Source organism: Eptatretus burgeri, chromosome 14 (assembly GCF_056783735.1).
Source record: "Eptatretus burgeri isolate ZD-2024b chromosome 14, Ebu_testis_v1, whole genome shotgun sequence".
Classification (NCBI taxonomy): domain Eukaryota; kingdom Metazoa; phylum Chordata; class Myxini; order Myxiniformes; family Myxinidae; genus Eptatretus; species Eptatretus burgeri.
Window position 1 is genome coordinate 3,881,083 of NC_140974.1, and position 27,305 is coordinate 3,908,387.

At 42.9% G+C, this 27,305-nt stretch overlaps 1 protein-coding gene across 5 annotated transcripts in view; it reads left to right on the forward strand.

Annotated features, from left to right (window-relative positions):
• The window catches only part of LOC147012574 (astrotactin-2-like), a 954,475-nt gene that overhangs the window by 300,990 nt on the left and 626,180 nt on the right, over positions 1-27,305 (forward strand). The gene's annotated exons all lie outside the window — the stretch shown is intronic.

Genomic DNA, 27,305 nt, shown 5'->3' on the forward strand with positions numbered 1-27,305 from the left:
TTTTGTTGTTGTTGTTGTCCTCCGAGGGCACAACGGATCGTTTTGGAACTCTGCTTCATGATTCATGACGTCGATGTGCAAAAACTAATGGATCCCTTTTCTATTTCCATCCAGGTGGTGGGATAATTAGCTAATTAACTCAAAATGTAATCTCTGTTTGTATGTCGATCACATATCGCGAGATATCTCACGAGATGTTTAGTTCTTGTTTAATTTAAACCTCTTAATTCAACCTCTTGACTTTATTTGATCCTTCTCATAATTTAATCTCTTCATTAAATTGTAACCTCTTCATGTCATTAATGCCTTCTTGCTTTGAAAACAGGAAGTGAAGGGTGAGGGGAGGACAGAGAGTTGAGTTGGGGTGGGGTGGGTCGGGGAGAGGAGACATTCCTTTGAGTCCTTTCTTTTTTTGTTATTTTCCTCTTTTAGGCCTTTTAAGACCTTTTTGACACTTTGCACTCTTTAGATCCTACAGACCTTCAGACCCATTAAGAGCACTTCAATGCTTTAGACCTTTTAAGGGCCTTAAGATATTTACATCCTTTAGACCCTTTTAGACCCTGTAAACCCACTAAACCTTTGAGACCCCTTAGACCTTAATTATTTTGGAATGTACCGTTTAGACCTTAAGAACCATTTGACCTTTTAAACCCCTAGAGACCCTAGAGACCACTTAAACCTGCAGACAATTTTGATCTTTTGACCTTTAGACTCTTTAGGCCCTATTAAACCTTTTAAGACACTTTCAACCCTTTAGACCCTTACGCTCTTTAGACCATACAAGCCCTTTCGATCATTTTGACCCCTTATACAGTTTAGACCTTAACTACAATTGGAATGCACCCTTTTGACCTCTCATGACCCTTTTTAAAACCCTTATGACCATTTAAATCCTTTAGACCTGTTGATCCTTTTGACCAATATAGGCCCTTTTCGTCCTTATATTCCTTCTAAGACCCTTTTAGACCCTTTCAACACTTTAGGACCAATTTAGACCATTTACACCCCTTGAGGGCCTAAAATATTGTAAGGGTCCTTTCGCTGGACAAAACGAATGGAACGTTTTTCATCAATTCAGGACCAGCTAATCCTATTTTCACTGTGTGAATACAATTGCATTATCAGGCCTTTCAGCCCCCACAGGCCCCCAATCTTCCATGAAATCAAATTTAAAATCAACTTTATCACGTTGAACCAAAGAGGAATCCCAACTGTGACCTCCTTACATCGGAAGTCGAGCGTCTTTCCCTCTTGGGACTATTTCCATTTATATCCTGGTCAATAATCGAACCCAGGCTAGACAGCTCATAGGCGGCGAGTGTGTTAACTCTAAGCAACACAGCAGGGCCATTTAAATAAGAGACATATTTTTATTTACAGAAGTAGACAGCTTAAGGACAAAAAACAAAATGATATAAAGAAGACGCTTGTGTTGGTGTGGCTAATGCAGTTCTTTTGGTTCAAGTTCTATGCAGACAAACATCACCTTTCTTTGCTCCCTCATATGACCTTCGGGTCTATGATAACCCTACCACCATGTACCAGTGACCCAGTGCACAAGACCATGGCTGTGAGGTGACTTCTGCACTGTCCATCAGATGTCCTGCAGATTAAGGGAAAGAGCATGGCAAACAGCGCTTTGGCTAATCTGAAAGTGTTTGTGCTAATCTCTGTGACTCCTGCACTAGATTGTGTATTATCGGGCTCTGTAGGAGCACAGCCTGCTTCTGCTTGTGGAGGGGGTAGGGGAGGGGTGCTTTGGGATTGGAGTCCACACTAATCCAGACTTGCTGAAAAATCCTTCTGTTTATCTCCTGGTGCCTTTCGTCTCACATGATGGAAAGCCTCTGATTATATTATGTTTTATCCACTTCAATAATTTGTCTGAAGTTCTGGGTAAATAACAGACAGCTTCAATTATGAACTTATTTTGAATAACTAATGTGTATAACTCATTTTCTACCTGAAAAGTCTCAGGTCAACTCATTATTTAGGTAATTATTTCAATTTTGTTCCAACAATCATGCGAGCAAGAGCTGAACTTGACTTTTTCCAAGCAATTTCACTTCCCTTCACACTGTAGCATGAGGGTAAAATGACGGCTCGGTGTGAAATCGTTAACCTGGTTCAGGTGCAGGTATTTCCATTGCTGTTATCAGCTTGCCAACACACAACGGAAAGTGTGTGCTTTGATCCAAGTGCCTTTCATCCTCTGCATGGCAACTAGTCCCTCTTGCCCAAAATGTATTGCAGATTACAGTACTGGCATGTTTGGAAAACGGCTTTCCTTGAGGACTTTTTTTATTTTTGACGACCATCATCACAAGCTTTCTCAGAACAGGTTTTTAAGTCTTTCCAGCTTGGAGTTCTGCAATGACGGAAATCTGCCGTATCCTCGTTGCGTTTTTTGTGTCCTGGTATTCATCCAAACAGATATCGTGAAAAACTTTTGGTTCAAAAAAATTGTTTGCGTGCGTGCGTGTGCGTGCGTGCGTGCGTGCATGTGCGCGTTTGGTTGCCCATCATCCTGAAAGTCGTTCTCATGAAATATCTGACTAACTGCCTGGTGTTGGCTTAACGGTTCATGATCTTAATGACTCGAGTTCGATCTCCTGTCGTATCGTTGAATTAACACCAGCTGGATTGGCAAAATAAGTATCAGCTTACTGGTTACAGAGGGCATTGCATCAGTGGCACAGCCGTGCCCCCTCGAAAATGACGTAACCAGCAGCCACAGGCTGTACACAAAATAATAACAACAATAATAATAATAATCTTAATAACCTGGTTAATTTATGAATGGTTCAGACATGGTGGCATTTAATTAATAAATATGAAACAACAGCTTAGTATTTATTTTGGCCCTGTTTCTCAGGCTCGGATAGTTTTCGGTCAAGCCATTTCCCTACTCAGTTACTGTATCTCCACTCCCTGTCCCATTGTTCACCACCCTTATTTTAATTCCTTCCTTGTAGCTTCTGTTTTAAAGCAAAAACTTTATTTACCGGTCGGGTACCAATTACTCTTTGTTTGTTTATCTTGCTTCCTGTTCACCACATACGTTTGGCAGGCTTTTTGTTGGCAGGTTCACCACATATGTTTCACACAGTCCACCACCTCCTCGACCCACATCTTGCTAAATATTCCCATCATTACCCAATTGTCCCTTTATAGTTATACCCTGCCTCAAAACAATACCCTTTTTTCCTTTCTTCCTTCTCAAAATGATCTCAAATAATAATAATAATAATAATAATAATTATTATTATTATTATTATTATTAAATGGCATTCATCATCATTCATTCTCAACTAATTTCTAACGCCAGTGGTTAAGTGGAGTATTCCTTCCCGTGACTGGTGGAGCCAACTCCACATGGGATGAAGGTTCTGCGAGTAAAGATCACTTTTCATTGTTCATGAGTACCACATCGGAAAACGTGGCCCGGCCGGACGTGACGTCATGTCATATCCCCTCCAATCCCTCTATAATTCATGGACCGGTGTTTGTGTGTTTGTCGGGATATTCCTCCAACAGTTCTGGCCCAAAATTACATGCAGACTTGCTACATAGGATTAGCATAACCCCAATTAATGTATCTGGGTGTTTTCATCTTTACCTGTGATCTTGGGGGGGGGGGGCACATTCTCTATGTAAATGTTTATCGTGTAGCGCCACCTCCAGGTGGGGGAGGGTTTTACAATTCCCCACCATTCACATACCTGTCCCCACATTTTCCAGTCTCGTGAGGTGTTTTGAATTATTAGCAGTCGGTATGTTCTTGTTTCATGTACAAAACCCAGGTTTTTTTTTGTTTTCCTATACAGAGCTGTCAGTTGCCTATACTCTGCCCAAATAAAGGTATGTGTTTGAAGAACGTATCGCATGCTTGGACAGGAACTCTGTTGGTGATGTATAAACCGGTTACTGGCGTTGATTCATTCACTCCTGAATTGTCCTTCCTCTTCTTCCTCCTCCCCTTTCACACCATCAATTTAAACCTTTTTAACAACAATTTTAAAATGTTCAATCTTCCGACATAGCACTATAATGATTCCATAATCAATCTTATTACATAGCACTCTTCCTACATCCAAATACCTTTCTCTATTCTGCTTTCCCTTCTCCCCTTCCTTTTTGCTTCTTCCGAGATCACACGCAAACTCATTCCTCATCCACCATCGTGTCCATGTAGTGTTGTCTTTCTTCATGCCCTCAATCGTCATCACCTTACCAATCCTGACATCTGTCTTAATCCCTCTGCCCTTGGAATCCTAAAATCCATCCCTTTTTGTAACGTTTGTGGGACTACGGTGACAAACTCCCTCATATCGGTACCCTCCTTCCACATCATATTCCCACCCGGGTGCCCCTAAATCTCCTTCAGGCTTCACCAATCCTGCTCGGCATCCCCCAATCCCATGTCCCTCCACCCCATGCTCCTCCTCCTCTTTACTTTCTCCATGCCTCATCTTTGCTTCTTCTGCATCCTATTCCCTCTCAGATTCCCCTTCGTCCTGGCCGCTCTCTTCTTCCCCTGCATCCTGACCCGTCGTCTTCTCTGCGTCCCTCTCCCTTTACTGTGTCCCCAACGTCGCATCCCCTTTCTACTTCCCCAGTACCTCAAATGAGGCTTTTACACAAAAAGTGAGGAAAATCAAAGTACTGTACATGACATTTAACCATAGAGGAACGATGCTGAAGCTGATCAAGGAAAAATTGAAAGTTCATCCTGGTACTTTGTCTCCTACACTACACCATAATTCCTTTTGGGAACCCACCTCATTCAACAATTAATCGGAGGGCGTTGATACGGCTCTTAAACTCCAACTCCAATAGCATAACCACAAAAACACTTGCAAAATTTGCAGATGACACAAGACTTGGAGGTAAGGTAGATAGCAGAGTGGGTGGTGATCAGATTCAGGAAAGTATTGGTACTTGCATAGATTAGGCAAAAGGTTGGAAGATGGAGTTTCACCTGAGCAAATGAAAGGTTTGCATGGTGTTGGCTTAATGGTTAGTGTGGTGGGCTTGGGATCCCAAGGTTCTGAGTTTCAATCCTGCTCAGCTGTTGAATTAATACCAGGTGGGGTTGACTCAGCCTGTCATCCTTCCGAGGTCGGCAAAATGAGTACCAGTTTGCTGTGATGATTGAGCGATTCGAGTATCCTTTGTCGGAGTGGTGACCCGTCCAGGATTGTGCCCAGTAGCCAAGGATACTGCTTGGGCAGCACTGACACCGCATAGAGTATGGTCCCAATGTATGGATGAAGCATAAGGTGTTGGGGATAGGTAATAATCATGAAAATAGAGATTACAGGATGTAAGGGGTAATTTTGGAGCGTGTCACACAGGAGAAGGATCTGGGGGTGGTAATAGATACAGGTAGTAAGCAGGCAGCACAGTTTCTATCTGATCAGTTTTTTTTATAGAGAAACAACTTATTTAAATCGAATGTTATAATTTGAACATTATTCGGAAGACAAGTTTGCCGTTCTACTGTATTTTGTCTCTGAATTCATCTCGATTGCACATAGAGCGGTGAGATAATATTTTTTTTTTTACTCCGTCTGTCTCTCTGGCACTTAAACAAAATTGAAATTCATTTCAAACAGGAAACTTACTGTTTTTAAGGATGTCGTAAAGGACACAAACAACAGGCACGAATAACTAATGTAATATATCCGAATAGGTTGGAGTCATAGACACTGCGGGAAATATCGGTAAACCCCAGAATTTATTTATTTATACGACTTTTACAATCTTTATGTTATTTAAATTTAATTATGTACTTGAACACTGTAATACATAAATCACCTGTCAAATACTTTCAAGAATCTCCAGTTTTGCAGTCCTTCAAATTAAATAAAGGTTCAATGGGGTGGTCTTCTTCTTTGTGCGTATGGCGGCTCAGCTGTCGGGGTAGCTCTCATTTCTTGGAAGCGCGACTGTGTCGCTGATGCGGTGCCTCTCCACCAGTACACACTGGTACTCATTCCGCCGACCACGGAAGGATGACAGGCTGAGTCAACCCCACCTGGTGTATAAATTCAGCGGCCAACGGGGCTTGAGCTCAGGACCCTCGGATCCCAAGCCACCACCCTAACCACTCAGCCAACACTAGGCTTCAATGGGGTGGTGTATAAGTGTGTTGTTCAGGACTGCTTCGGGATTACATCAATAACACCAAACTTTCGGATTTTATTTTTTAAACGATCGTTAAAACAATAATTTTATGAATATTTAAATAAAATTGAAGCAATACTGCACGGGGGATCGTGTTCTCTGAACTCTCTAGTGTGTCCACTTTTGGTCACCACAACTCAGGCAGGACATTAGCTGCTATTGAAAGGGCTCAGTGTAGGACTACTCGATTGATTCTGGGCCTAGCTCAACTCAGCTATGAGGAGCAGCTGAAGCAGGAGACAGGGTACTAGACAGATACATGAAAATGTACAAGAGACATACACTCAGTGTACAAAACATGGGGAACACCTGCTCTTTCCATGAAATAGACTGATCAGGTGAATCCATATGAAAGTTATGATCCCTTATTTATTGCACTTGTTAAATCTACTTCAATCAGTGTAGATGAAATGGAGGAGACAGGTTAAAGAAGGATTTTAACGTCTTGAGACATGGATTGTGTATGTGTGCCATTCAGAGGGTGAATGGGAAAGACAAAGATTTAAGTGCCTTTGAAATTGTAGGTACCACGTGCACCGGTTTGAGGGCATCAAGAACTGCAACGCTGCTCGGTTTTTCACCCTGAACAGCTTTCCGTGTGTATCAAGAATGGTCCACCACCCAAAGGCTATCCAGCCAATGGCAGGCCAGTGGTCAAAAATGGCTCATTGATGAAAAAGGCCAAAGGAGATTCATTCGAATTGTACAGAGAAACAGACGTCCTGCAGTTAGTCAACTGACAGTCCAGTACAACATTGGTGCCGGAAAACCCACAAACGAATGCACAACTCGTCATACCTTGACACTAATGGGGTATGGCAGCTGATGACCGTACAGAGTTCCACTTCTTTCAGCAAAAAAACAAGAACCAGTGGTTACAGTGGGCTAAGAAATGAAAACACTGGACACTGGAGGATTGGAAAAAACATTAACTGGTTTGATGAATCCCGGTTCCTGCTGTCACACTGATGGGAGGACTCGGGGGTATGGAGAAAACCACATGAGTATGTGCATCCACCATGCAGTGTGTCAACATTGCAGGCTGATGGTGGTGGTGGTGTGATGGTGTGGGGTGTGTTTTCATGGCACACATTGGGTTCCTTGATGGAAGTGGAGCAATGTTTGAATGCCACAGCATATCTGAACATCATTGCCAATCAGGTGCATCCTTTCATGGCAGCAATGTATCCATCTGCAAATGGATTTCTTCAGCAGGATAATGCCCCATGCCACAATGCCAGGATTGTCCACAAAATGGTTGCACAAACATGACAGTGAATTCAGCTTACTGCAGTGGCCTGTCCAGTCACCAGATCTCAATCCAATTGAGCGTCAGTGGGATGAGATGGAATGAGCTATTCAGAGTAGAGATCTACTACCAGCCAACTTGACACAACCATGGGAAGCATTGGAGTCAACATGGGCCAAAAACCCTGTGGAATGCTTTCGACACCTTGTGGAGTCCATTTCCCAACATATTGAGGCTGTTATGGGGTACAACTCAATATTACGAAGATGTTCCCAACGTTGTGTGCACTGAGTGGATAATATGATCAACATACACCCCTAAATTCCTTATTTTTTAGTAGCTCTCACAAGACATCATCTATTTGAGCACAAATATGATATTTCTCCTGTGATACTGCACACTGAAGATTGGTATTGGCTTAATGGTGTGGTGGTGGGCTTGGGATCCAAGTATCCTGAGTTCAAATCCCACTCAGCTGTTGAATTAATACCAGGTGGGGTTGACTCTGCTTGTCATCCTTCCGAGGTCAGCAAAATGAGTACCATCTTGCTGGTGTCCTTTGTCGGAGTGGAGACCCGTCCAGGATTGTGTCCAATAGCCAAGGAGACTGCTTCGGCAGCACCAACGCTCTGCACAGAGTATATTCCTGATGGATGGATGGTCTTGAGTTTGAGCCCCTGTCAGTTGATGAATTAACATTTGGTGGGGTTGATTCAGCCTTTCATTATTCTGAAGTTGGCAAAATGAGTACCCGTCAGTGTATTAGTAACAGAGGGCACTGCATCAGTGGCACAGCTGCACCCCCAGAAAATGATGCAACCAGCAGCCACAAGCTACTGGACACTTTTTGAAAGGTATTTTCAATGCACATCCACTGATATCTTAATTTGCATGATTGATTGATAATTATCAATCTTGATGTGATTATAATTATATTAATTGATGTGATTATCAATTATAATTGATCTTGATGTGATGACATTTGTAATTCCTACCCCTGAACTTTGGCAAACTTTTTTTGTGTACAATGTTACTTCGAACAAAGGCCAAACAAGGGAAGTTCCAATGCTTTGTTATTGGGTGTCGTTTGAAATTTAGTTTTCTATACAAATATGCTGAAACCAAGCTGTTGAGGATCAGTTGAGAATTGATCAAGACGTGGCCATATTTCCAGCTCCGAACCCTAAATTTTGATTGACATATTTTTTTCTTTGCAATGTTACCTCAAACTTGGGTCAAAATGGTAATGTGCCAATGCTTTGTTTTTCCAAGACTTCTAGTATGTCATTCCACAGTATATGTGGAGTGGAAAAATACTTTAATGGTTACTATTGCAATTTGTTGTGGGTTTATCACTAGATTGACTGGACTAAAACGGTCGAAGTGGTTGAAGGGGTTGAAAGGGTCCAAAGTATCGATAACTATAAGGATCGAAAGGGTATGTTCCAATTGTAGTTAGGGTCTAAAGGAGTTTTAAGGGTCCAAGAGGTCTAAAGCATCTAAGGGGTCTAAAAGGACTAAATGGTCGAAAGGATCTTAAAAGGTATACAGGTCTAAAGGGTCTAAGTTGTATAAAGAGCCTAAGAAGTTGAAGGGGTCCAAAGAGACCAAGGGGACTTTAAGGGTATAAAAAGTTCTAAAGGTCTAAAGGGTATGTTCTAACAGTAGTTAGTGTCTAAAGGGCCTACATGGTCGAAAGGGTCTTCTTAAGGTTTCTGAGGAGTTTAAAGGTCCAATGGATAATATGTTCCAATAGATTTTAGGGCTCTTATGGTCTAAAGGGTCTTCTATCGACCTTTTAGACCCCAAAGGTCTGTGGAGTCATACGGGGTCAAAATGGTCCAAATGGGTCAAAGTAGTTCAAAGGGTGTAAAGGTCTTAAGGGGTCTAAATGGGTCTCAAGGGTCTGTAGGTCTAAGGGGTCTAAATGTTCAAATGGGTTGACAGGGTCTCAAGGGGTCTGAAGGTCAAGAGGAATCAAAGGGGTCGAAGGGTCCAAAGGTGTTTAAGCAGTCTAAAGGGTCTAAAAGTTTAAATGGCATTTCCAATAGATGTAGTCACAGTGCAATTGACATTCAAACAAGATGTAAGTAAGAGACATAAGTATGTAGTGTCATACTTTCCACCGACAGACAGACAGACACAAAGACATGAATCCATCCATCCATTGGGCCCACACTCTGTGCAGTGTTGGTGCTGCCTAAGCAGTCTCCTTGGCTATTGGGCACAATCTTGGAAAGGTCAACACTCACCTCTCTTAATCACTTGCTGTGTTTATAAGTGGCTTGCAAAGTTGTTGATATGGAACGACTGGCTCGGCAAGTAATAGCAAGCTTCTTGCTGACGGAATGCTTCCGTGGGTTTGGTTCCGAATATTAAGGGGCTGCACCTGGCAGATTTCGTTTGTTTTTTTACTTCAACGCCTCAAAAAATCATTATAAACCATATTCAGTTTTTGAAGTATATCCTTACAATTCATTATAATCACTCCAATGCCTTCTGCTTTAATAACAGCTCCCCTTCTGGTTTCCTAAACTGCATGGTTTTCAAACATCGGTTGCCTCCATTCCAACCGAACAACTATCTAACTCTCTTTCAGTACACTGCTCAATATCTCAAACATGCTCTCTCATTCCTCTCATCACACCTCCCCTTCTTCCCACCCCACCCCCCAAATCTTGTTCCTCCCCCCCACCAGATTTACCATATCTCTACCCGGTCTCATCCTTCCTCTCTCCCACCCCTTCCTTCTCCCTCCTCCCCCATGGCCGTGCCTACTCTCATCATCTCTGCTCCCTCTCAAAGCTTCCCTTTCATCCCTCCCTCTCAAACCAACCACCTCCTCCCTCCTCAAAGCAAATTTCTCTCCCCCCTCAGCCTTCTCAAAAGCTCCCCCTGACCCTTCTCCTTCAATTCTTCCACCTTGCCCCTCTCCTTGAAATTTCCCCCTCTCTCCCCCTTCTCAAAGCTGCCCCCCTCACAACCACAAAGCTGTCTCCTTTCCCCACCCTCTCTCTCTTCCAACTCATTCCTCCACCTCCTCCAATCTCTGACTTCCCTTTGCCCCACTCTCTTATTACTCCCCACTGCAACTCATCCCTTCACCACCTTGCCCTTTGTCCTCCTCCCCATATAATCCTCTCCCCTAGTTCTTCTGCAATCTCCTATACACTGTCAACAACTCTCCCTACCTCCACCTCTCCTCCCTCCCTTCCCCCTCACCTCCCTCCCTTCCCCCTCACCTCCCTCCCTTCCCCTCACCTCTCTCCCTCCCCCTCTCCTCCCTCCCCTCCCCTCTCCTCCCTCCCCTCCCCTCTCCTCCCTCCCCTCCCCCTCTCCTCCCTCCCCTCCCCTGCACCCAAAGCCTCCTCCACTCTCTCTTCCTGAACAGTGCAGACCTCAAACATTCGAGTTCTTCGCTCCAACCTGACTGATCTCTCCATACAGGTTGCAACTGACAAACGAGACATAATCTATTTAACAGAAACTTTCCTCCTTCAAGACATCTCTGACTCCTTAGTCTATCTCCCTGGTTACTCCCTCCTCCGGTATGATAGATAGGTTACTCCCTCCTCGTCCTGGTGACAGAGTTGCTCTCTTTATCAAATACTCTCTCTGCCTCACTCCTCTACACCCCCAGGAATACCTCTGACTCCAATTTCCCCTCCGCTCCCACCTCTTGTTTATATGTGTGTTGTACCATCTTCCAAACAGTGATGACCTCATTTACGTCTCTCTCGCTGATAAACATGGACCAATTTCTATCCACTGATCAAATCTCTCTCTTCCTCAAATGTGGTGACTTCAATTTCCATCATGCCAGTTGGCTGGGTGTGGGTACCTATCTCACCTTCATGGAACTTCAGCAAAGGATGTCTGCGATTCATTGGGACTGACACAATTTGTCAACTTCCCGACCTGGATCTCAGCCAATGATACTCCATCCCTTCTGGATTTGATTTTGACAAATTTCCCAAAAAATGTCTGCTGGTCTTCATCTGCTCCAATAGGTTCATCTGACAATATTCTTGTTGAAGTGGTCATCTCTCTGGCCGTTATTAGAGAACCACCTCAGCGCAGACGAGTCTGGCGTTTCACTCAGGCTGACTGGCAGGGACTTCAAGCATCCATAAAACTTCTAGACTGGTCTCCCATCTCTACTTTCTCTGACATCAACTCATCCTGGGAATTCTTTCAAAGAAATTTGCTCTCTCATGCACAGATTTATCTCACATCGTCTTCAGTTGTCCTCCCCTTCCTCACGCCCAGGTGTAGTTTGGAGAGGCGAGCAAAAACTATTTTGGGGGTCAAAAACCCTCCTGTAGGCCCCCTTAATGAGTGCAGATTTTGATTCGGTCGATACACTTTGGTACATTATGGGTGATGAAGGTTGTGGTCAAGTTTCATCGAAATTGTGTGTGTAGTTCTAGGGAAGGGAGCAAATACCTATTTTGGGGGGGGGGCAACCCCCCCCCGAAGAATCCCCTGAATGAGCACAGATTTTAATGTGTTCAATGATCTTTCATTAGGCATCAGATATGAAGCTTCTGACGAAGTTTCATCAAAGTTGTGCGTTTGGTTTTAACGATAGTTAAGGAGCTGTCACACCTTGACGATTTAGCCAGCGTATGCCGATTTATGAAAAATTTGTCTAAAACGCTGGCACACGTCGAATATGTTTTGGGTACGTTATGTGTACGTTAGGTGCACGCTGAAAAACACTACCATAGGTCGTATTACGCTGGTTTAAAACGTTGTACTTTTTGGTTGTCCAACAAATTTTGCATGCTTGACTTACTCGGCGTTTGGCTCACACGTTCCGCTATGCTGGCCATAAGTTGTAGGCACGTTATGCGATCGTTGACACACGTTAATTGTATGTTACTCATAAGTCGAAACACGTCGAGGTAACATTCGCGTACCCGAAACTTATTTCTAACCTATGAGTCACGTTTTGTAAGCACGCTACACGAACGTTGTTCACATTTCGCAACACGCTACTTGAAAGTTCCTCATACGTCGGAACGCATCAAAGTAATGTTTTGAGTACCCGTTACTTATTTATAACCTATGAATAACGTGCTTGGGAATTATTACGCTATGCATACGCTAGACTATCGTTGGGCATAGGTTGTGGACGACTAAAACACGATAAACAATCGTTGGTATAACTTATCTATAAATTATCGAAGTGTTCCGTGTTCATTACTAGTACATTATGCATTCGTCAAAGTCGTTTTTAATACTTTAAAAAGTAAAACAAAGAAATATTTCATCGTGGGAATGAGGAAAAAAATTAGCCGAGAAGAACATCGACCAATGGTGCAAAGTCGTCTCCCATTCGTGGACGATAAGAGGATCCATCATCACCCACACCCTCCCCATCACGCTCACATACTACTACTGACATAGACATACTACTACTACCAATGCTACTACTACAACTACTACTATTATTACTACTGTCATGAACACCAACTACTGCTAATAATATTACTACTACTGATACTACTGGCATTGACATCTACTCAAGATGGAGTCTGGAACAATGATGGGTTCCTCTTGTGAAGCCCATTTGTATATACCAATTCCCCTTAACGCTGCCAATATGCCAGTACACGGTAGATGAAAGTTAGAAACACGTTCAGTAAGTGCTGTGGTCGTCCGGAAGACGTCAATCTAATTCGTCTGCATACGACAATGTGCGTTTGAGATACGTTACACATAGGTTCATAGCATGTTACTCAAAGGTTAGAAGCACGTTATACTTAGGTTCAAAGCATGCTGCACATAGGTTAAACGCACGTTACTCATAGGTTCATTGCACGCTAGTCATTGGTTCAAGGCAAGTTACAAATAGGTTCAATGCACGTTACTCATAGGTTTCAAGCACGTTAAACATAGGTTCAGAGCACGCTCAGGTTAAAAGGACGTTAGCCATTGGTTGAAAATTAGGTTGCGGGTATGTTAAATATTACGTTGACGTGTTTCGACTTATGAGTAACCCACAAGTAACGTGTGTCCGTCGTGCGTAAATGATCGCGGAGCGTGCCAGGAACATATGACAACACATGCGGAACGTGTTAGCCATATGCCGAGTATGTCGGAAAATTTTCAGCATGCTTGAAATTTCACAACGTATTACACGTACCACGTAATATGATGCATACTTCATTGTTTTCCAGCCTACTCTTAACGTATACACAACTTACCTATACCGTATTTGACGTGCGCCTAGCGTTTTAGATACATTTTTCATAGGCCGGCATACGCTGACAAAATCGTCAAGGTGTGACTGCAATGTTGACACTTCAAATTCTCAGGCGGTTATGATTTAAATCGGCGTCCGGCAGGTTCTTAACAGGCTACGCCACGAGTTCGCCGGCGATACGTTTAGCGCGCTATGCGTAAGTTAAACTATCATTGGGCATAGGTTGTGAACGCCGACAACAGGCTAAGCATTCGTTGGTAAAAGTTATCAATAACACAACGAAACGTTCTGTGCCCGTTACTAATATGTTATGCATACGACCAACACGTTATGAATACGCCCAAAACTTAAAAAAAACATCAAATTTCAGCGTACGCCAACGTTTTACATACATTTTTATACGTTGCCATTGCTGGTTAAAACGTCAAGGTGTGGCAGGGCCCTTACTGAAGTGTTACGGACTGACTCACTGACTGACTCACCTAAAGACTCTGCTCAATCGCATAAGCTCCCCGTACTATAGTCCAGGTGAGCTAATAATAATAATAATAATAATAATAATAATAATAATAATAATAACAACAATAGCGAGAATTGCTTTACAATACATGTCCCTGACCAGTCTCAATGAATGTTCAGGAGATAAAAATTTGTTTACATTTATTGCATGCTCAAGCCAATATCGGAACCAAAATGAAGAAGAAGAAACTGTGTAACCCACCAATTTTAGGTCTATTTGGCAAAATGAAAGCAAAATCAATTTTCATTTACTGTTATATTTTATAGACGAGAAATCAACAAAGACAACGATAGTAACAAACCAGAGATAAAAATTTGTTTCCTTTTACGCACACCGGAGCCGATACCAGAACCAAAACGAGGATGAAGAAACACTCAAACCCACCGTGTTTTGTTCATTTCTCGGCTTTGCCTATTTCATATTAAAAAATAACCGATGTACATTCATGAAGCAAAAACATGCATATGGCTTATGTGCACATACTGTATAATAATACATCATGGTTATATACCGGGGATCATTCTAATTGCACTGGAACATGGACTAACACCCAGGCCTAACGTCTGAGGTCTGCCAATTTGTGCTGCTTCATGCAATGGTGGTGCATGGTTATATTGGGGTGGAGTCAGGCCAGCTGTCCAGCTAATGGGTGTAAAGCCGTGGGGTTGGGTTAGAACAGTTGAACACTGACCAATGTATAATATGACATTTTCTAAGTTTAAAAAGGGCATAACTCTGTGAAAAATTAACAAAACGCCCTGAAACTCAAACTTATTCTGCAACTTATCATAATAAAGCCATGGACCAAGTTTCAGTTGAAGATGTTAAAGGGTTAGTGAAAAATTCTGAAAAACCACAGGTGGGACGGACGAACAGATGCAGACTGAGAAGAAACCTATAGTCTCCTGTGGTGAAACTGAGGGAACTAATAAATAATAATCATACGAGTTCCAAGGAACTTTTATGCAGGATGGAGCCATTAGGCTCATCAAAACCTGCACAATGGTTGTCACTATATGGTTGTTTGTTCATGCTATATCCTTTTTAAATGCTGAACATTAAGCAAGGAAGCAGCATGTATCATTTTAAAAGTCTGGTATGACTCAGCCAGGGTTTTACCTGCCAAACTGCCAGTCTCAGAGCAGACGCTCAAACCATAACACCACCAAGGCTGCTTTTTGACCATCAATATGTGCACGAGGATAGCACGTAGAGACAAAGAGAATGCAGGAGTACAACTTGGTGAGTTGAGTTGACAGGTATGAAGGAAAATACTCCATGATTGTCTGTGAATATTTGTTATTCCGAAGTGTGTGGATTGCTCCATCTGTTAGCTCTGACGTGTGAGCAAGTCGATCCCCCCTCCCTCAACATCCTCCTCCGACATCTGCTCTCTTTTATATCCCATTGTTTATCCACTAACAATATGATTGTAATGATACATGTGCAGCTGTTTTTATCAATCTGTGTTACGTTTTATCTTGCACATAAGTACTTTGCATTGTGAACATGACCTGCATTGAAGACTGAATGAATTAGGTTGTGATGTAGACACAATGGATTTGATGGGTTTTTTTTAACCTATTTCAATTTTCACCCGTGCTGCCCCTGTGTTGCATTAATTGGGTTATTGTGATGCAACAAATCTAATCAAGGAGGCATCTGCTTCATATAATTTGACAAAACCATGCTTGCATATTGCAGGTGTTTTTCTACCATCTGTATTCAATGGTCTTATCTAAACCGCCTCTTTAGCCTGATGGTCATACGTTATGACTTATTTTTGTTGGAAAGGTTGTTATTACTTCTTGTTTTTTGGTATTTATATTTTACTTAAATTTAATTGCTATGCATGTTTGTTTGTGACTTGTCAATTTTTGTGATCATATGTTTTACTTTGTGTTTGCGATATTCAAATTCACTGATTTTACTAAAATGTAAATGTCAGTTCATTGTCATGGATCTTTGATTGGTTCAAGTCTCACCCCATACATTTATAGCAAACAAAAACCCCTCTAATGTTAAATGTGATGCTCGGTGACTTGTTCAGAACACAGTTCGATGCAAAACATTCAACATCCACAGCAAACTGTTTGTAACTTTTCTGACTTTGATGTAAAAGCATTTTGATGAACAGTAAACCCTTGAAAATCGTGGAGGTTAGGATCCTGGAATATGCCAGGATAGTTAAAACCGTGATTGTGGAAGCCAAGGGCCAATGGGAAAAGAGGGGTTCGGTTCCTGGTCTGCCAAGAAATAGAGGTCGGTCGGCGGCAGCTAAATATGTACATAATCAAACTTTAAATAAACGTGTTTGTATGAATATATATATATATATATATATATATATATATATATATATATATATATATATATATATATATATATATATATATATATATATATCAAGTTCCCATTGAGATAAACATGAAAATAAAATAAATACAGAATAATACAAGAAAAAGAGCAATCAGAGAATGCAGACCATAGCCAGGACTTCTTTTCTGTGGTGAGTTTTGTGTACTGGTGTGTTACGTATTTAATATGAGACATTATTGGAACTGCCACTTTATAACTGCTGGCAGTGATGACCGGGTACCAAGACGTCCCGCTTTGATGCAACTCCGCTTTGATCAGACACCTACCCCTGACCCATAAAATAAATTCAATTCAAATCAAATGGAAGACCGAATTGGAACAGTCCTGCATTGGAGTAATCAGAAGGAACCAGAACAAGCAAAAAGCAAAGATGAAGTCATCAGAAGGAACCTGGATTGGATTTGCATTTCAGCTGCTCCTCTTCTACCCTCAAACCAATCCACGCACAGCCAAGTGAACCTTATTCAAAAAAAATGAAATAATAATCAAAAATACAAAAAGAACATGTATCAAAAAATTAAATAATTCTGGCTGCCATACCATGCATCCAATCAAGTTGAAATTTAAACCATTTATTCACCATCACTACTAGATTGTAAATGTGAAGTTTCACTTCAATTGATTTTGCAGTTTCAGAGGAAACATTATTTAATATTTTTCTTCAATCCATTATGGCTGCCAAACCATGTGACTGATCAATTATTCCTTTACAAACTTGTACACGCATGGCTTGGGGAACATGTTTATGAAGTTTCCCCTCAATTTATCTCGCCATTCTGCAGAAGATTTTTTATAGGTTTTGGGGTAAATCCAATATGACTGCCAAATCATGTGACCAATGATCTCATATGTGTGAACCTTCTGTTCCTTATGGATAGGTGGTCATGCATATAAAGTTTTGTCTCAATCTGTTCAGCCACTTCAGAGAAGATTTTTGAAGATTTTTTTTTAAACAATATGGCTGCCAAACCATGTGACTGATCAATTATTCCTTTACAAACTTGTACACGCATGGCTTGGGGAACATGTTTATGAAGTTTCCCCTCAATTTATCTCGCCATTCTGCAGAAGATTTTTTATAGGTTTTGGGGTAAATCCAATATGACTGCCAAATCATGTGACCAATGATCTCATATGTGTGAACCTTTTGTTCCTTATGGATAGGTGGTCATGCATATAAAGTTTTGTCTCAATCTGTTCAGCCACTTCAGAGAAGATTTTTGAAGATTTTTTTTTAAACAATATGGCTGACTAATCACATGAGCATTGACATCATCTATTTTTTTTTCTGTGGACCATTTTAGCCCTAAATGGCCCTCAATTTTCATACTGATCAGATGTAGTGTTCTACATATGCAATTATGATGTCTTAACGAATGCACCTATGATGTCATCAAAAATCATACTTATTCCCCGTGAGGAGTACTTGCAGTGTGCCAAGTTTCAATTTTTTTCTTGGTGCGGTTTCAGCGAAACAGAGGTCCAAAATTTTTACATTTTTCTAACATGGCTGCCACACCCCGTGACCTATGATGGCATAATTATGATCGAAACATTCTACATGAGTAGTTGCACATATGATGACAATTTTGTCTCAATCCGACAGGTGGTTCTGTGTGGACAAACAGACAGATAGACAAACAAGTGGACCCAAAAGCAATATCCTCTTCTTCGGTGAGGGTAATAAACAAAAGCACAAGACTTTTACCTTTTAAATTTATTATGCAACAGTGTGGTGATTTTTACAAAACAGCGAGGTTTGTGAAGGTGAACATATTATGTACTCCTTTGTCCTGTCCTCTGCCATAAATAGAAAACACAAGACTTAGCTCGGGATGATGATGCTGTTCGAGGGTGTGTTGGTTAAAAACATGTGGATGCATAATTTGCGATGTTTGTTCGATCATTCGGAGCACGACAAAGTCACCTGCTGTATTGCCGCTTAGAAGAAGGGTAAAACGATCCTTATCCACCTTGACACGGAGCAGATCATTCCTACTTGGAGAGGAAAGTATCAGGTGGCATCCTCTTCCAATATCATCCCATCTTTTTGGCGTCTGCCATGGTTGAACTGGATGGAGTCTTTGGCCCCAGGTGCCTCGTGGAAACGTAAGTAATTCCGCAATGGTTCCTCCCATGTTATCGCATTTGACTCCCGTTTACCACACAGTCGATTCATTGATCCCATAATGGCAGCTCACAGATGCTGCACTTTGACCTCTTTCCATCCCATCTAACAACTCGATTTTTTTTTTTGTTTTGCACAATGTCATAACCTTTCTCTGTCTTTTGGACACGACTAATTTTGTCCATCATTTTAATATTTGGGTGCTATTATTTTTTGTTGTATGTCTACTAGATCTTGTAGATTAAGTATTGCAGGATCGCCCAATGTTATTTCCTGTTCGATGATCATTCATTTTTGAAATTTAGCTTCATTCCCATATGCTGGTTTGATTGCTACAATTAACTGTGTGCGAGAAATCACAAAAGACTTGTAATGGGAGGTGATCGTACACACGGATTCAAACTATGACTCATCTCTGCTCATGAACTGCGATTGGCCGAAATGAAATGCCGCAATAACAAAATCAGAAAAACAATAGATTGCCAGCGATTGGTCAAAACCAACGATATTAGAACCTGTGATATTTGACGGGTAACTGCATAAGTAATTAATATGCAACCGCATCAGTCAGGGATACTTCATGTGTCAAAAATATTTTCGGTGTACAGCATTAAATATGAGGAAGTCTTCATTTGGTCCCACCTGCTAACAAGTTTTTTTTTCACGTAATATTACCCTGATTAGTCGATAAATTACATACACTACTCCTCAGCATCACATTTTACAAGAAGACTTGCTCTAGCATTTTCCCTGTTCACAAGTTATTATTATTATTTTGTATGCAGCTGGTGGCTGCTGGTTTCATCGTTGCTGGGAGTGCAGCTGTGCCACTGATGCAGTGCCCCCTGTTTTCCAGTAAGCTGGTACTTATTTTGCTGACCTCAGAAGGTTGACAGGCTGAGTCAACGCAGCAATCTTATTTATTGGCACCACAGGGACTCAAACTCAAGACCCTAAGATTTTAGACTATTCACCTAAACTGTTGAGTCAACACCAGGCTTTTACAAGAGTAAATCTCTGCTACATGAATCACATGGACCACAATACATTTACTACAGTCCAGCTATGGATCCCCACCCCTTCCATATAACTAATGTATGTGTGTGTGTGTGTGTGTGTGTGTGTGTGTGTGTGTGTGTGTGTGTGTGTGTGTGTGTGTGTGTGTGTATGTATATGTATATGTAGGCATATATATATATATATATATATATATATATATATATATATATATATATATATATATGTACACACACTCACATATATAATATATATGGTACCAATTGTGTTTAAAATAGAGGCCAAAAGTAGGATATCCAAAGTTGTTCGCTTTTTTTTTGCCTTTCTTGTCACACAATGAAATAGTCTGCAACCGAGTTGTCTCGGCACCAGAGAGTCTCGGGAGTGTAGACTGCGAGGAATTGGAATATCTGGGACAAAGTTTGGGGTATTAAGTAAAGGCTGAATTCTTTCATCTTTTCCTGCATCTCCTACCCACAGCGCTTCATTATTTTAAGTGATTCCCAAGGCTGTGTTGGCGGTTGTAGATGTGCTTACAAAGAAAGGGATGGATCTTTCACCTTCATCTCTAATTAGAATTTTTCTTTATCCATCTTATTTGGCTGTATTAATTTTTGTACTGTATACATATAGGATTTAGCTGCAGTGGGGGAATTGTTCATATTTCAAAGAAAGCATATTTTAAACAAATGTTGTGAGCCCTGCAACCATCATGTTGTTTAATTCCATGTTAGACTTTGGCAAATGTATTGTGTTATATTTATGACGTGGTGTTTCATGGGAACAAATATATATTCCCATTTCGGAGTCTGCATGTATTACACTGTCTGAGGCTATTTAATGCTGTGCTGGTACAAAACTGCACGTGTGTGTGTGTGTGTGTGTGTGTGTGTGTGTGTGTGTGTGTGTGTGTGTGTGTGTGTGTGTGTGTGTGTTTGTGTGTGTGTGTACTGGTTGTACGTACAATTAAATCCTGCAGAGTGATGTCAATGTTGTGTGAGTGTAGTGTTCATGTGGTGTGTCCCATTGGGAGTGTAGTGTTTATGTGGCCGATGACGTGCACTGGGATTGGGATTTTAATGGTATCGTGGAAATGTGATCCACTCCAGGAGAGAGTGTATGGTTCTCTCTCATGCATAAGTTCAAGTTTTTTTTATAATCAATCACCCCACTGATGCATTTTCTAAATTTAATAGCTCCAAAAATAAAATAATAATTTTTTTTTCACTGGAAAAATAAGTCTTTCTTCATAACACCATTGGAAAACCGGTAAAAAAATAAGGTTGATGTGCGAAATAAGAGGCTTAAGACATTTCCATAAATTTGGTACAAATCGTGAATGTGAAAAAGATATCCCTGTTGATAGATCGGACGTTCTGTGGAGGATGTGCTCATGAGTATTATATTGAAGATTTTTTTTTTTTTTAAATAAAGATATGTATCTTTCTAACACCCCCAGGAGACTTGTGGAACAGCAGGAAGCAGATCAATTATGTAAACACGTTATGAAATCCAGTGAGGTGAGAGAGACAAAAAGAGATCTCCGTAGGCAAAATCCCAAACCCTCAAGCCGAACATGAAAGAGCGCTCTGCTCACGTGGGATGGCAAAATCTTAACTCAGCAACCAATATCGGTAAAGCAATTAAACATCCTTCAGCAACGGAAAATGGTTGAAACAACCTGGAATGTCAGTCCACGAGACGTGATGACACAAGGAGAGCTCAAACTTCAGGGACTGGAGGTTCCATTTACACACACACACACACACACACACACACACACACACCAACACACACGAGACTTTGGCCCAGGAGGAAGCTGTGCTATACTTTTCTTCGGTGCCAATTTGTTAGTGCTTTTACATCATGAACTTTGTTCCATTTACTTGTCCAACCAATGGCAGGAGTGGAAGGGTGGTTTTTATCTGATCTCTAACCATCAATTGCCCAACACTACTACCGGGCTTGAGGACCTCCCTCTTGAAGGACGAGTGGTAAGGAAGGCTTTAACGGAAGTGTGAAGACACTTTCCTGCCTGGCAGCGCACTATTTACACTGTCGTGGAAATGACTCACCGACTTGTGTTTCACTGGAGTTAAAGTAAAGTTAAACAAAAGTTCACTGGAGTTAAACCGCATTCAGAGCCCGATCTTCAGTGACGCATTTCCTATCTTGACTCGCGGAGTTTCATACCGCATGTCTGTTCTGTTCATGGCCCTTTCCTCCAGCAGCACTTTCTCTCTGCACCCGCAGCTTCGTACCACGTTCTGCATTGCGGCCCTATCTTCAGTGGGTTTTCACTCCTTTCAACCGTGGTATTACTATCATCCAACTCCTTCTGATGAGCAGTTTATTCCCATGGGTACTGGCCATTTATGACACCTGAGTCACCGAGTGGATAATATTATTTTGTGCACGTGACGCCAAATTGGTCCACTGGTGATACGCCATTTCTTGCTTCTTACTGAACTTGTGACTATTCACCCGCACTCAAGCTTAACAGCTTCTGGAATACCGCTCAGACTGGACAAAGTCACCAACCTTGAGCAGTGAGTAGTAGTCAATAACTCGATTTTCTATGTTGGTAACGATGACGTGATCTCTTGTTATCATGTCTGTCAAAGCTCCGTCCACCAATGACGTCCACCAAGGTGCATCTGATGAGGTAGCCCCATAACCATAAGTAGCCATTAGTTTAAAACTCCCTCCCTTCTGACCCACTGATCCCACATTGTGGTTTGCACAAGTTGAAGTGCAGTTCCTGACCAGGCATGTCACCACCCAGGATACATGTTTCACTGTTGTTGTTGGATCTCTCCAGCCAGAAATAACGCAAGAAGTGAGGGACCTTCTCATTGTTCCTCCAGCCTCGGAACATTATACCAAACTCAAGGCTGAGCTCATCAAGTGTACCCCAACTTCAGAGCAAAAGAGACGACATCAACTACTCATTTCTGAAGAGCTTGGTGACAGAAAACCCTCTCAGCTTTTGCGAAGAATGAGACAGCTGCTTGAGGACAATACATTGGAGGGTACCATCTTAAAACTGTTTCTCCAGAGACTTACCACCAACGTCCAACTGATCTTGGCCTCAACTAAAGAGGCTGTCAACATCCAATAACTGGCGGACCTCTCCAACAAGATCATGGAAGTTTCTTCTCCTTTGTCCTCCACTATGCACATCAGAGCTGTTGCAAAACCTCAACAGCGACTTGAACCTCAACCAGACCAAGTCTATGCCGTGTCCACGAAGATTGAGAACTTGACCAGACAGGAACAAGCTTCACAGCGCTTCTTCTCTCCATTCTCTGAATTCGCCTTCATTGCATCCATCAAGAATTGTGTTAAATCGCATCTCTGACCTAAAACTTTTAAAAACCACAGTTTGCCATGGATGCTCGCTTTCCATCAACCATTCTTTTTTTTTCAACTTCAGTGCCAACTCACCCCCTCACCCCTCACTCTCACTCTCAAAGCAACCATCCCACTCTTCTCCCTCCAAGCCTCCCTCTCAACTCTCTCTCAAAAATTCCCCCCTCACCTTTCTCCCACCTTTCATCCCCCTCACTTATCCTTCTCAAAGTTGCTCCCCCTCTCATCCACCAAGCTGCCTCCCTCCACTGCCCTCTCACCTCCATCTCTTCACTCCACCTCCTCAAATCCTCAACTGCCTTCTTCCTTGTCTCTTGTCCCCCCTCTCCCCCAGCACCACAGAGCCTTTTCTCCTCCTCATTCGGCCCCCTCCCCTCGCTATTCTGCAATACCCCACACTCTTTCAACAACCCTCCTTACCTCCCCCCCTCGTCCCTTGTCCTACCCTCCCCCTCCACCTCCTGCACCCAAAGCCTCCTCCCCTACCTCTTCATTAAAAGTGTGGACCTCAAATACCCGGGGCCTTCGCTCAAACCTTTCAGATCTTTCCATACAGGTTGCCATTGACAAACCAGACATTATCTGCCTAACAGAAACTTTCCTCTCCCAAGACGTGTCTGACTCCCAAGTATCTCTCCCCGGCTACTCCCTCTTACGGTATGACAGACCTGAGCCTCGTCCTGGTGGAGTTGTTGCTCTCTTCATCAAAGACTCTATTCTTCACTCTCCATGCACTGCTCTCACTCCCCCACACCCCCAGGAATACCTCTGGCTTCGGCTTCCCCTCCACTCCCACTTCATGTTTATATGTGTACTGTACCGTCCACCGAACAGTGATGACTCCATCTACACCTCACTATCCGAAAACATGGACCATCTTCTATCTTCTCATCCAAACTCTCTCTTCCTCTTATGTGGCGACTTCAATTGTCATCATGCCAGTTGGCTAGGTGTGGGTACCTCTCACCTGCCATGGCACCTCAGCAAAAGCTTTCTGCGACTCATTAGGACTGACTCAATCGGTCAACTTCCCGACCCGGATCTCAACCAGTGGTACTCCATCTCTTCTGGATCTGATTTTGACAAATTTCCCTGACAATATCTGCTGCTCTTCCTTCGCTCCAATCGCTTCTTCTGACCACGTCCTTGTTAAAGTGGACATCTCTCTGGCTGTTATCAGAGAATCACCTCACCACTGTCGAGTCTGGCATTTCACTCAAGCCGACTGGCAGGGTCTCCGAGCAGCCATCAAACTTACAGACTGGTCTCCTATCACTACTTTCTCAAACATCAACTCATCCTGGGAATTCTTTCAAAGAAACTTGCTCTCCTTCATGCGCAGATTTATCCCCTCCCGTGTTCAGTTGTCCTACCCTTCCTCCCGCCCTTGGTTTACTGAAGCTTGTGGCGAGGCAGTTGTCCTGAAACAACTTGCCTTTGCCTCATGGAAAGCAAACCCAACTGAGGGCAATCTCAGTTCCTTCCACAAAGCTCGGAACAAGTGTGTATCTACCCTCAGGAGAGCCAGAAAACAACATCTTTCTCATCTCAGGTTTGAACTCTCAAACCTCTCTCCCTCCTCAAAATCCTGGTGGCGTTTAATCAAATCTGTTTCTGGTGTATGTTCCCCTTCCATCCCTTCCCTTACCTCAAATGGCCGCACTGCTGATACCGCACGTGATAAAGCTGAATGTCTAAACTCGGTGTTTGCAGCTAAATCTTGTGTCCTAAACCCATCACTTTATCCACCCACTTTACCCAGTCACACCCAACTGTCCCTGGACTCTGTATCCTTCTCTCCTGACAAGGTGGAGAGCTTGCTTTCAAACGTCGAGTCAGATTCTGCAACCGGTCCAGACGGCATCAGCCCACGTGTCCTCAAAGCCTGCTCTTCTGCTCTTGCTCACCCTCTCTCTGTTCTATTCACCCTCTCATTTGCCCAAGGTCATCTGCCATCTGCTTGGAAATCTGCTAACATCACTGCCCAGCATAAAAAAGGTGCAAAAACAGATCCCTGTAACTACAGACCAATCAGCCTTCTCCCAATCATCAGCAAGGTTATGGAATCCATCATCGCTTCAGACATGAAATCCTTCCTCTTCTCCAATGGCTTGATTTCCAATCATCAATTTGGTTTCAGACCAGGTCACTCTACCCTGGATATGCTGCTTCTGCTCTCCCATCAATGGATGGAGGTCCTCAATGCCAGATATGAAATCTGAGCCGTATCCCTGGACATATCACGTGCTTTTGACACAGTCTGGCACCCTGCACTACTCACCAAACTCTCTTCCCATGGTATTCAAGGCCATCTCCACTCATGGCTCGCAGACTTCCTCTCCTGTCGCAGTCAACGTGTGGCCCTAAATGGAGTTCTTTCATCCCCTCTTCCTGTGCAGGCTGGAGTTCCTCAAGGTAGCGTTCTGGGCCCTGTTCTTTTTCTGTTTTTCATCAATGACCTCTCTGACTCTCTGGAAAATCCTCTATTTCTCTTTGCCGATGACTCCACCCTCTGCCGTACCATCTGTCATCCCTCAGACCGGCAAGCAGCAGCTTCTTCGCTCACTGCAGATCTGGATAAAATCACAAACTGGTCCAACTCGTGGAACATGTCTTTCAATCCAGACAAATCTCACACTCTCACTATGTCTTTTCAAAAGGACCATTTAGAACCCCCCCCCCCATCCACTTTCTCAACAATCCTCTGGAAGAAGTCTTTTTCTTCAAGCTTCTCGGTCTCACTATCTGCCATGACCTTTCCTGGGAAAGTCACATTTCCAACCTCGCCTCAAAAGCCAGTCGCCGACTGGGAATCCTCCGTCGTGCTAAGTCCTTCCTCGGCCCTCTTGAGCTCCTGACCACTTACAAAGCTTTTGTCCGTAGCCTGATGGAGTACTGCTCTCCCCTCTGGGCTGGTGCTCCTGCCTCCCACCTTTCTCGGCTTCACGCTGTCGAAACCAGGGCATTTAAGATCATCGGCATCTCCCGCAATGAAGCTGAGTCTTTGGGCCTCTCACTCAATCACGGCAGGTTGGTCGGTGGTCTTTCTGTCTTCTACCAACTCCTCTCCAGTCTTGCCCCCCCTGCTCTCTCTGCGATTTGTCCCCACCACATTTCCACAAGGCGCTCAAGGTCTGCCAACAACCCCCTTCTGGTAAAACTACCAAAATCACGAATCACTGCTCACCTTCACTCTTTCATTCCTCTTTTTTCCCGCCTTTGGAATAAACTTCCTCACTCTATTCTTTCCCATTCTTCCCTCCAGGCTTTCAAAACAGTTGTTCACCACCACCTCTTATCTTCCCCCATCCAAATCCTCGATCTTTTCTACCCCCGATAATCCACCCAAGCCCACTTCCTTCAATTCCCCTGCTTTCCTTCCTGAAAGTCCCTGTAATGTCCATCTTCTCTTCGCCATGTTCCCCGTCCCATCCCCATCCCTCTCCCTTCCACAGTTCACCGAATGTGTCTGTTCCCCACTGTTTTGTCCCTTCCACTCCCGCCCCTCTTGTCTCATGCCCCCTTGCTGTGAGTTGTGTGTTAGCTCTCAGATGAGCCTCCACAAGGTATACAAAAAAAATAAAAACCTCTCACAATGCAACTACAGGTGGAAAGAGAGAGAGAGGAGTAGAAGCTGAGGGCATGGTCCATCTTGAAGTTGATCAAGAGGACACAATCCCAGCTCAAGTGCCCACCAACATGCCAAGCAGATGTTCTGGTACTGTTAGAAGCATGGAGAAAAGGCTCACAAATGCATCAGCCCATGTTCATACCAGTTCCACGCTTCAGTGCAGGGAAATTCCAACACCAGCGACTCGCGGCGACAAGTCAGCCGGACAGTGGTGCATCTCGTTGCCTATTTTATGTAACTGACAAGGCAACAGGTACAATGTTTTCAGTATATACTGGTGCCGAAGCAAGTATTGCAACTTCTTTTCACAAAAGCAAAGGCCAGCCTACATCAATCCAGCTGCAGGGAGTGAATCACTCACCCATCACCACATACAGGGAGAGATGTTCAACGCTGGATCGATGAGTATTTTGATGGGTATTCGTGGTTGCTGAGTTGCCTACACCCATCATCAGGGCTGATTTTCTTTTGCCAGTTTGGCCTGCTCGTGGATGTCAAACATCACAAGCTCATTGACACCACAACCGGCCTTACTGGATGAGGAATCATCAATCACACACCTCAATCAGCCCCAAGTTAGTGAAAGCTCCATCTCCTTCATGTTAT